Here is a 12814-nt window from a genome sequence, read left to right as displayed (position 1 = left end):
TCTTCACTTTCTGTCAAAAGGGTGATGTCATCTGTATATCTGAGGTCATTGATATTTTTCCCGGCAATCTTGATTCCAGCTTGTGCTTCTTCCAGCCCAGCATTTCTCATGATGTACTCTGCATATAAGTTAAATAAGCAGGATGACACTATACAGCCTTGATGTACTCCTTTTCCTATTTGGAACCAGTCTGTTGTTCCATGCCCAGTTCTAATTGTTGCTTCCTGACCTGCATACAGGTTTCTCAAGAGGCAGGTCAGGTGGTTTGGTATTCCCATCTCTTTCAGAATTTTCCACAGTTTATTGTGATCCACACACAACTGCATTTGGAAAAATCACATATTTCTTTGTTCACAAGCAGATACAATAAAGTCAACAAAACAGTTCTTTGTTTGTATGAATTGATCTAATAATACATTAAAATGGGTGTAGTTGGTAGTCTGGTAGTTACAAAAATGTGTCAAAGAGACCTGAGTTTTTTCTAAAGCTAGGACTAATAGGTTCATAGTGTAACAGAAAGGAAGTGGGTCTCTGGAGTTAAGAAGGCTTGACAGTATCTATATTTCAACTCTTACTGTGCAACTTTATCCAAACACTCATCTCAGACTTACACTTCTTCATGTGTGAACACAAGGTTGAGTTAAATGAATAGTAATATCCTCTTCATGTAAAATTCTGCAGCTAAAAGCTGTATATTAGCCCCTAGCCTGGATGATTTTATAATATAGCCTTGAGATATAAGAGTAAAATACATCTCTATTTTTCTATAACAGATAGAATTTACTCTCTGCAGGCATTCCCTAGCAAAGTCTGGCTAATGTTTAAGTTTGCAGAAATAAAAAGCTAATTTTCCCTTCTAATCTGGAACATGATTAAAATATTTTGGCATCAAGATTATAGAATCTTTAGAGATAAGAAAAAATACCAATTAATAAAAATTGCTGATTTCAATATGAGCTCTGAAAATTCTTAGGGATGATAGCTAAGAAATTACTGCTGATATTACAAATCAGTCAAAAGTATATTATGCTCTTGTGTTCTACTTTAATAGACTGTATAAAGCTACTTAGGAATTACACTGTTAACAGAATGCATAATAAATATCCAATGTTAGAAATAGTTTCAAATTATGTAAGAAAACAAAAGCATATGTCTGCTCATCTTTTTTGCTAAGCCAAATATATTTAGTGATTTTTTTTTACTGTGTGTTTAATTGAAAATAGTATGAAAGCATTTTGATAATCCAGTGGTTTAACTGTTGAGGATTATGTGATGCCTTTAACTTATATTGATAGCAACATTAGAAGAAGCAAAATCATAATCAAAGAATTATAGTAAGATGAGAAGTTAAAACTGTTAGAGTGGGAGACAGAACTTGAAAACAATCTTTCCAATGTTAAAAACCAATTATGACTTAGGAGTTCTATTATCTGTCTTAAATTTAAAACAACTGCTAAATGGTTCATTTCTTTGTTATTTAGCTATTTGAGCTCCTCTTTGATAAAGGGCCTTGCCATCCAAACGGAACATAAAGATTTGATTAGTCTCTAATGATGCCAACTACAGCTGTACAATCATCATTTTAGAGTCCAGGCACTGCCTGCTCTTAGATCTGCTGTCTCTTGATCACAATTGCAGGAGTATCTTTAAGTGTATTTGCTTAACCAGATGGCAAATGTCTGTATAGGGATTACATCCATCTTTGTTACTGTGTGAATAAGTGTTAAAACAGAAATGTTAGCTAGGGTGAGAAAACATAGACTTGTACAAGATTAAAAATAATTTGTCTTTGTTTATCGCAAGAAACAGATAAAAATATATGCAGCATGAGAATACAACATTTTGGCAAACATTTAATAATATGTACTTAAATACATGATTAATACTGATAATTAAAAGTTAAGCAAAGCATAAAATATTGGCATAATATTATGTGATTCCTGATATATTTTTCAAAAGAAAACTTGAAGAATTTCTATTTGTTATATTCTCCTGTAACTATTATTTAAGTGCTAGAAATATAGCTTCAGAAAATCATGATATTCAGAAGTATTTTAATTTGCTATACATGATTAACAATATTTCACATGTAAAAAAATAGTAAGTAAGTTTATAATGACATATATTTATTAGAAGTCATCTGAAATATTTTGAGTTAAATTTAGGTGAATATTTCACATTTTAAAAGCTGTGGAGAATATTTACATGTATTCAATAAATATTTGAACTTGTAGATTTATATATTCAGAGACAGACTCAAAAGAAAAAAACACTTTGGTAGTGTCCCTAGGGTAATGAGTATAAAATGAGAATTATAAAATATTCAACAAACTTGCAAAATTTTGTTCCAGTTTTTTGAAGCCAGGACAAATAAAAATATAGAATACTAGAAAACAATCAATGTATTTTGAATTATTTTAGTGACTGAAAAACTGTGACTAGTGATTTTTATTCTTGCACAGAAAAATGAATATTCAACTTGTTTAGGACTATCACTTGAAAGGGAAGCAAATGAAAGCAGATTTAAGTTGAAAAGTTATTAGAAAATGAGAAAGTTACTGGTCACATAATGGTCTAAGCTGGTAGTTGTTCAAACAATGACATAATTGAAATGAAAATACAGGGATTTATAAGCACAGGCTACTGGAGTGTAAGATATTTGAGAACAAGCCTACACACGGACAACAAAATTCTAGATGTACCCGTGAACATGGACAGTTGGTTTGACCCAAAAGTAAAACTTTGCAGATATGTGAAGGTCAAAGAAAATTGAAGCTACGCTGTCATTTATAGCTGGTCTTTCACATAAGCTTCTCTAAAGGCAGAAACTTGTGAGGAAGGCTAAGACTGATAACATAATCCTTCTCCTTGTAGGTAAATAGGAGAAGGTATAATCCCTGTTTCCTTCTTGCTGGACATAAAAAAGTCCGTTATAATTAATACACATCTGTATAATTACCAAAAGTATTATTTTAAAAGTTGGACATAATTAAATCGCAGACTGGATAAGCTGTGCATTATTTGTTGTTGTTGTTTAGTCCATAAGTCATGTCCGACTCTCTATGACCCTGTGGATTGTAGCTTGCCAGGCTCTTCTGTCTCTGTGATTTCCTGGGTAAAAATGCTGTAGTGGGTTGCCATTTCTTTCTCTAGGGTATCTTCCTGACCCATGGATCAAACCTGCATTTCTTGCATTGCAGGTGGATTCTTTACTGCTGAGTCACCTAGGAAGCCTCTATCCTGCTATTTCAATCATAACATGAGTAGTATAAGAAAGGCTTTTTTTTAAAACTTTTATCCCCAAAACTTGAACACACATCTATTATTTGCTGATTTTTAACTATATGCCATCAAGTGTGACTTTGCCTAAAATTCAAAACATCATCATAAGATGGGGATATTTTTACTTACAAAAAGCTATATTCCATTTATAAAAGATCAATTGCTTAGAAAAAGTCACCAAGTAGTAACTAAATAGAAAAACTGGCATTTGAAGCCAAATTTGTAAATCATCTTTTATTATTACTATTATTGCTGTAGCAGATCTTTTATCTTTGCAACTAAGTTTTCTCTTCTGATCTTGCCCTGATATTCCTGCAAATATAATAACATTTTATTTTTAAAGAAAAGAGCAGAACTTTCTGAATGTTCTTAATTCTATTCTGGGTGTGTAAAAGAACAATAGCAAAACTAAGGAAATAAAATTTTAAGTAAGGAGTGAAATGTTCAGTAGTGATGCAAAGAAACAATGAATGGGTTGAAAAGAAAAATTTTTGGCTAAATTAAACAAATGAGGATCAAAAGAGTACAAATAAAAAGTGAATACTAAGTACTTCAGAAGCAGTGAGAAACAGAATTGACCATCAGAAAATGCAAAAACTGATAGATTCATAGTTATGAAGATAAGAAATAAATTGATTAGAGTAGTTAGGAAGCTATAGTATTCTAGACTGATGCAAATATGAGGTGCTAGGAGAGGAAGCATCAGCTGTTTTATCCATAAACTCAGCATTATCTCAGTCCTTAGTTGACACCAATGGATTTGCAGTCATAAACACAACATATAATTTCATTGTTTAACCAAAGGAGAGAGAAAGAAAAGACAAAAGGACACAGAGAGTCCATATTAATGTTTCTTCTAACATGAGTCTTTCTTAATTTTAATAAATAAATTATATAAATAATTTTACTTATATTTAATATTTAATTACAAATATTTTCCAAATATTTCCACAGATATTTTTTTCCCATTTCACTAAAAAAAAATGACATAAAAGAAAAGATACATTATTCTTAAAAGATGATTTATCTCACATTAATAATCAATAGAGAAATAGGACTTATACCAGGATCCATTCAAACATGAATCTGTGATATTCAGCATCATCTTACATCTATGGCTTAAAAAGGGGCACCCATCAGGCTGATCAGGCAAACTGTGGCATATGAACTTCCTTAGCTTTATATATTAATTAAATTCATCAGAACTTATTTTAAATATTTTATATAAATGAATTTATTTCCATTTATTAACACAGATAGCAAAGAAGAATGGAAATGGAGAAATATTAATTTTGTAAATCTTACATGATTCAAAACAGTATCAGACAAATGAAAATTTCCCCTTCCATATCTATGTCTCTTGGACTGACAGGAGATCCAATCAGTCCATCCCAAAGGAATCAGTCCTGAATATTCACTGAAAGGACTGATGCTGAAGCTGAAATTCCAATATTTTGGCCACCTGATACAAAGAACTGACTCATTTGAAAAGACCTTGATGCTGGGAAAGATTGAAGGTGGGAGAAGTAGGGGATGACAGAGGATGAGATGGTTGGATGATGTCACTAATTCAATAGACATGAATTTGAGTAAACTCCGAGAGTTGGTGATGCACAGGGAGGCCTGGCTTTCTGCAGTCTGTGGGGTTGCAAAGAGTCAGACACAACTGAGAGACTGAACTGAACTTACTGATCTGTGTTTTTGGCACTGATTTTTTGATGTGCTAATGTTTTTACTTTTTTCAAAATTATGATATTAGATTATAAAATATGAATCTTCTTTATAATGATAACAACCAATTAAGTTTTTAATTTCCTTTTGTTAAAAAAATCTTATGATTATTTGGAGTAGCAGCATGGAAAGTCTATTAGAGAAAGCTGTATTAAGCATGGAAAATCATATTTTTTACTGGCTGGACTACAACGATTCATATCACAAACAGGACCAGGAAAAGTGTATTTACATCTTCAATAAAGTTATCATTATTCTCTTAAATACATGTTTATTTCATGCTTCCCCAGGACATTCCATGATAAGCATATGAAATAGCATATCATCATCCTGGATTTCTCCAACCAAATAATATCTAAATGAATCTGTTGTATTTTAATAAAGTAGAATCTTCTTTTAATGAAACTAAATATTGCTTAGAGAAGAACACTCAGAAGAACATAGTTCATTAATTATGATGTATAATCATAAGTTACTATTTGAAATCTTACTAATTTTCAGCAACGTGAATGGACCAAGTTATTATCATGCCAAGCAAAGTAAGTCAGAAATGGAAAGATAAAGACTATATGATATCATTTATTTGTGAAATCTAAAATAAGTCACAAATGAACCTATCAACACAACAGAAAACAGACTCAAAAACACGATATCAGACTTGTGGTTGGCAAGGGGGAGAGAGTGGAGAAGGGATAGAATGGGAATTTGGAATTAGCAGATGTAATCTATTAGGTGTAGAATGGATAAACAACAAGGTCTTACTGTATGGCCCCAGGAACTATATTAAATATTCTGTGATAAACTATAATGGAAAATAATATGAAAACTAAATGTATATGCATGTATAATTGAATTAATTTTCTGTACAGCAGGAATTAATACAACTTTGAAAATCAACTACATTTCATTAAACATTTTAAAAAATAAAGTTTTGCTAAACGTAGATAAAAACTTTTAAAAATACAGTTGTATTCTTCTCAGTTATAATATACTCAGACATTTTGTATGCACATCTATAAATACATTTTTAATTACTAGTGCAACTAATTTTAGAAATCCAAATAACCCTATCAGTTATAACAAGCACATCTCTCCATGAAGGGTTTGTTAAAAGATTAAAAAATAAGATAATATGCTGCATACATAGAAGACTCCTATAATAATCTTGACTTATGTTTAAAGAAAATATGAACCATCAATGATCTAATGTTATAAAATTAGTAACTATTTCCCAGTATTTAAGACTTGCTAACAATTTATCTTACTGTGTTCCTTCAATAAAGGATACAATGTTTGAAATATATAAAGATAAGATCTACAGAGAAATGCATGTGTATTATTCATGTATATTTAGGACTCTATTTTGTCAGAATAAACAAGATAGAAGATAACAAAGTGACATAACATGTCAAGTCAAAGGCATTTGCTAGGACTGTCTAGATATTTTGTGCATTGTTGTTTGGCTACAGTCATAAAATGAGTCAGAGTAAATCAAAACACTGCTATTTCTTAATTCACATGCTTAAAGTATAAAAATTGATTACCAAAATCCAAATATACATTAAATACAATTTCACATTTCTGTTGCCCATCACCATTAAAATATTTATTATTTTTGAATAAAGAGAGCATTTGCTTTGACGCAGACTTTGGTAAAATATCTGACAAAATCCTCTTCTAAAAATCAAGGACAAAACTGAAAAGTTACCCACATGCAATACCAATGCATGTTTATTAGGCAGATATGCTACTTCCTGTAAGAAACAATTCCTAAAGCAGTTGTGATGTAACATGGTGAAATGTGATTTCTTCCACCTGCTATAGTTCAATGTCTGTTTTCAGGTTTGGATAGGTCTGCTCCATGCTGTCATCAGACACTAGCTTCTTCCATCATAGGATCTGCTTTATTGCTAGGTCTCTAGGTTCTCTCCATTCAGCCAGGGAGTGAAGAAAAATGTGAGAATCACACCTGCAAGATTTTAATTGGCCATGATGAAAGAGAAACACATTCCTCTACCACACTTGCATTGACCAGAACTCAGTCACTTGGCTGTACCTTGCTTCATGGGAGAGTGGGAAAGCAGCGTGGTTGTATGTATAGAAGAAAAAGAAGTGGGTTTGATGAATGCTGGTTAATCTCCACTGTCACAGCTATATAGCATCGTCGACTGAATATTTTACTGAGGAGTAGTGGGAAAATTTCCATCTGGATTTTGGTAAAGTCAGTGGGTTAGTGGGGGCAAAACAGAGATAAAGAAAGAATAAACTTGAATGGATATTGGTGCATAGGGGCTACATGAATCTTAATAGCTTGACAAGATAGTATTCTTTCTAGACTTAGGTGTCCTCCTCTGTAAGATGAATAAATTAAACCGTGTATGGTTCCCACCAAATATTTACCTGTGTAATATCAACTGTATGTAATCTGTCTTATGAGTCTAGTCCTAAGGATAAAGTGACTAAATTTGAAGACTTGCAGTTGAATATGAGTGAATATTTGATCAAAAATAAAAGTTCTCATCAATTTTGCTCATGTGTGTTTTAAAACAGAAAAAAATACTGGAGTAAATCTTAGAAAACATTAAAAGAATCTAAAATATTTATAAAAGATGCTATAGGCATACCAGGGATATATATTACAAGATGAAAAATCTGAAACAACATTTAAATGGGAAAATAAACAGACTCAATAGTATAGGATAGACAGATAGATAGATGACAGCTAAATAGATGATGACTATGACTAGCTTAACCTTAACTTCACCTGGTAAAATTTAAATTCCAATTTTCATTCATCTTTGTATCTCTCAAGTATAAAAATAATTTAAAATCAAAAGGGAACATAGCACAAATTTTACTTTCAATTTCTACCTGATACTTTAAAAGGCAAATAACATGTCTTTATACTTTTATTTTGGAGAATGATTACTTAGTGTGTAGTTTTCACATTGTACTATTTCTCTCTCAATAAAAAAAGTTGCTAGTAACCTGAAGAGAGACAGGAGGAAGACTTTTGTTAACATTTTAATATTTTCAGGATGCTCTTGTCATAGATATCATAATTTCCTACTTTTGTACAGTACAGGATATGGAGTTGACTTAAGGTAATTGTGACATAATGAACAGTCCAGAGATTTTTAATTGAAATGGAAAAAAATAGCTTTGGAAAAATGTAGCATTATCTAAATACCAAAATGATACTTTTATTTAAAATGTATTTTATGTATGAATAAAAATCTGATTTCTGAAATACTAGACATTATTTAGATAAATCCTGTAAATAAAATACCAGTTTAATTAGGTGGCATTTTATAAGTTTAAGCAAAGCAAGCATATAAATTATATGTCTCTCCTCTTTTTACTCTGAATAGAAGCCGAGCTCCACGTTATATTGCATTTCACTGCACTTTACATCCAAATTTCTCAGGAAACATGGAGTAGAGAAAGAAGACACAGCTTTGAAACTCATAGCAGTCATATAATGTGGCTTTCTAACTTGAATAGTTCACATTCACTGTCTTATCTCATCCTCCAAAAATTCCTACCAATGTGTATGGAATGGTTTGAATTCTGGAGGTCAATCCTTGCACTAAGTTCCTCAACTAATAAATATCAAGTTTAAACTAACATCCTTGCCCACAGCCAGTTAATCAGCCTTGTTTCCCCCATCTTTCCATTGTAGTTGACACCATACTGTTTCCAGTGGAGAAAGAATTACTCCTAACTGGAACTGCTTAAATAGAGGTAAACAATCAGAAGTTTAAATGAATTTCTTATATTCTGCACATGTTTTTACAGAAAAATGGAGTGCATTCTGGAAATATGTAAAATTTTCTTCTATAATTATTGAGCAAATCTCTTGGGAAAACATTTAAAAATGTGAGGATAAATTTTATGATAAAGAACAAATAATAAGTCATCTAGGAGTCCCTGCTTTACTGGCTACAGCATTAGTTAACTTCTGGGAGAATCTTAGGCACATGAAACTCTGTCTCTGACCTCATGAGCTTAATAATGCTCTGTGCTCCTAGCACCTGCTTTTGATCTCTCAATTAACTTTATATCACTTTACTCCAGTTACTAGTAATTGGTTCCTGGTAAAGTTTGACTTCAACAAAACTCTAACAAAGTTCATGATTTTAAATCTGAGATCACTCATACTGAAATATTTTTAATTTCCCAGAGGGCCACCTTTGTTTCCTCTGCTCATCACAGTAGAAATCAGGGAAGTTTTAATTCAAATTTTAAATTATTTAGCAAACAGCTGCCCAAGACTAATATAAAACCGATAGCGATGGCAGTTAATATGACATTGAGAAATTAGATGGATAATTTAAATTAGGCACTTAAGGAATACTTTGTTACTGACTATTAAGTGATTGGGGCTTATTCAACTCATAGTCCTTGATTGTATTCATATCAATGACAGTTTCCTCAGGAAGATGAATTTACGGACTAGAGTTTAAAGTACTGCTGGTAACTACATTTAATGCTGGTATTTTCTTAACAGTATTTTCCAGAGCATTTTTAGTTTCACAGCAAAATTGAGTCAAGAGTACTGAGAATGTCAGTGTACCTCTTGGCACTACACATGCTTGGCCTCTCTAACAATATATTTCATCTGATGGCATATTTCTTACAATCCATGAACCTACATTGACACTTCTTTATCACCCAAAGTCCATTGTTCACCTTAGGGTCTACTCTCTGTGTTCTATAGTTTATGGATTTTGACACATGAATAATAACTTACATCCATCATTGTATTATCATGTAGAATGGTTTCATTGTCCTAAAAATCTTGTGCTCTGCCCGTTTATTTTTCTCTCTCCCAACCCCTGGCAACCACTGATCCTTTTTCTGTCTCCATAGATTTGACTTTTCCAGGATGCCATATAGTTGGCATCATACGGAATTTTGCCTTTTCAAATTTGCTTCTTTTAATTGGTAATATACATTTAATATTTCTCCTTTATTTTCATGGCTTAACTATAGCACAATTATTTTTGCACTTCACTTTTTTTTTATTAGCAGAATTTTTTCCTACTCTATACTGTGACAGGAATGCATCAGGTATCTACTTTTAGCACCAAATAATATTCCATTGTCTTGATCTATCACAACATATTGATCCATTCACCTATTGAATAATATCTTAGTTGCTTACAAGCTTTGACAATTGTAAATAAAGTTGTATAAATATCTATGTGCAAGGTTTTTGTGGACCTAAATTTTGAGCTCCTTTGCATGGATAAGAACAAGTGAAATGACTGGATTGTATGATAGGAATATATTGGAATTTGTAAGAGGAATACCGAACTGTCTTTCAAAGTGTTTGCATCATTTAGCTTTCCTTCTAGAGTTGAATGACAGTTCCTGTTGCATCCTCACCAGAGTTGGTGTCAGTGTTTTCAAACAGAGTGTTGAGGTTTCTTGTTGTTTTATTTTGCATCTCCTTGATGACATCCGATATTGAGCATCTTTTCATATGATTATTTGCCATCTGTATATCTTGTTTGGTGAGATGGTTGTTAAGGTATTTGACTCAGTTTTTTTAAATCAGATTTTTGTGTTTCTCTTGTTAGGTTTTACAAATTCCTTGTATATTTTGGGTAACAGTTTTTAATCAGATATATTTTTTCCAAATATTTTCTTCCAGCTTGTACCTCTTACTCTCTTTATATTGCATTTTCAGAGCAAAAGTCTGTAATTTTAATGAAACAGCTTCTCAGTTATTTCTTTCATGGGTCATGCCCTTTGTGTTATAACTAGTAATTATTGCCATAACCAAGATCATCTAGGTTTTCTGGTGTTAAAACTAATATATGAATGCATTACAATGTCAGGATACAAAATAAGCTGTGCTTCTATATACAAACAGTGAACTATCAGAAAGAAAAATAATCTAATTTGTAGCAGCACTGAAAACAATAAAATGCTTAGCACTAAATTTAGCCAAGGTGGTGAAAGAGCTGTATGCTGAAAAAATGTAAAGCATGGATGAAAAAATATGGAAGAGGATACAAATAAGTGTAAAAATTCCCCATGTTCACATACCAAAGGAAATAATACTGTTAACATATACATACTATCCAATGGCAATTCTAGATTCAGTGCAATCCACATCAAAATTCCAGTATATTTCCCACAGGAATGGAAAAAAAAAATCTAAAATGTGTATGGAACTAGAAAAGATGTCAAATAGCCAGAAGCAACTTTAAAAATGAGGGACATAGCTGGAGGTATCACACTTCCTGATTTTAAACTATATTGTAAAGCTGTAAGAGTCAGAAGAAGATAGTATTTCCATGAACACAGAAACTTCGGCTAATGGGACAGATTTAAATAAATCCATGTACAAACAGTCAAGTAATATTTGCTATGACGTCCAAGGATATTCAATGGGGGAGGGATAGTCTCTTTAATAAATAATGCTGGGAAAACTGGTATCCACACACAGAAAAATGAAATTGGACCCCTGTCTTACACCACTCACAAAAATAAACTCAAACTGAATTAAAGATTTAAATATAAGACATTAAACCATAAAACTGCTAAAAGAAAACTTAGGGGAAAAGCCCCTTGACATCATCATGGCAACAGCTTATGAACAGGATAACAAAAGCAGAAGCAAAAGAAAATAAATAAATAAACAAGTGGAAGTGCATCAAACCAAAAACTTCTACACAACAAACAAAACAATCAACAAGATGAAGAGGAACCTTAAGGAATGGGGAAAATATTTGCAAGTCAAGTATCAGATAATTGATTAATATCCAAAATATAAAAGAAACTGAATCAACTTATAAGTGAAAAATTAATAATCTAACCTTTAAATGGGCAGAACATTTAAATAGACATTATTCCAAAGAAGACATACAGAAGGCCAACAGATACATGAAAACATGCTCAACATCATTAATCATCAGGGAAATGAAAATCGAAACCACAGGATCTCACCTCACACCTGTTAGAATGAGATAATAAGTGTTTGCAAGGATATGAATAAAAGAAACCTTGCGTTGTTGGTAGGAATGAAAATTGTTACAGTCACTGTGGAGAAGTATATGGAGGTTCCTCAAAAATAATTAAAATCAAATAGAACTACTGTATGACCCAGCAATCCTATTCCTGTGTATAAATCCAAAGAAAATAAAATCACTCACTATCTTGAAGAGATTTCTTCATTCCAAAGCTAATTACAGAACCATTTAAAATAACCCAAATATGGAAACAAACTAATTGTGCATTAATAGATAAATTAATTATATATATACACATTTTCTTTATTAAACTATGAGAAAGAAAGAAACCCTGCCATTTATGACAACCTGGAAGGACCTTGATGACACTATGCCTAGTGAAATGTCAGAGAAAAAAAAAACACTGTGTGACATCACTTATATGTGGAACCTATGTAAAATAAAAGTCTTAGAAAACAGAGCAGATGATGGCTTCCAGGGGCTGGGAACAGGGAAGTGTAAATTGGAAGATAATACTCAAATGTTACATACTTCCAGCTATAAATTGGATTAGTTCTGTGGACCTAATTTACAACATGGTGACTGTAGCTTACATCATTGTACATTGCCCGTAAACTTATACAATGTTATATGTCGAATATATCTCCATAAAGCTGGGAGAGGATCCCTCAAAGCACTGCTTTAATTGCATCCCAAACATTTTGACAAGTTGTGTTTTCATTTTTGTTTAGTGCAAAATATTTGCAAATTTGTTTTGAGATTTCCACTTTTACCCATATGTTTGTTACATTGTTAATCTCTCTCTATCTCTCCTAGGA

General features: G+C 32.0%; 1 protein-coding gene across 3 annotated transcripts in view; it reads left to right on the top strand.

Annotated features, from left to right (window-relative positions):
* The window catches only part of FSTL5 (follistatin like 5), an 825152-nt gene that overhangs the window by 256915 nt on the left and 555423 nt on the right, over positions 1–12814 (top strand). The window lies entirely within an intron of this gene.

This window comes from Muntiacus reevesi, chromosome 13 (genome assembly GCF_963930625.1).
Source record: "Muntiacus reevesi chromosome 13, mMunRee1.1, whole genome shotgun sequence".
NCBI classification, from domain to species: Eukaryota; Metazoa; Chordata; class Mammalia; order Artiodactyla; family Cervidae; genus Muntiacus; species Muntiacus reevesi.
This window is presented reverse-complemented; position numbering and strand designations above follow the sequence as displayed.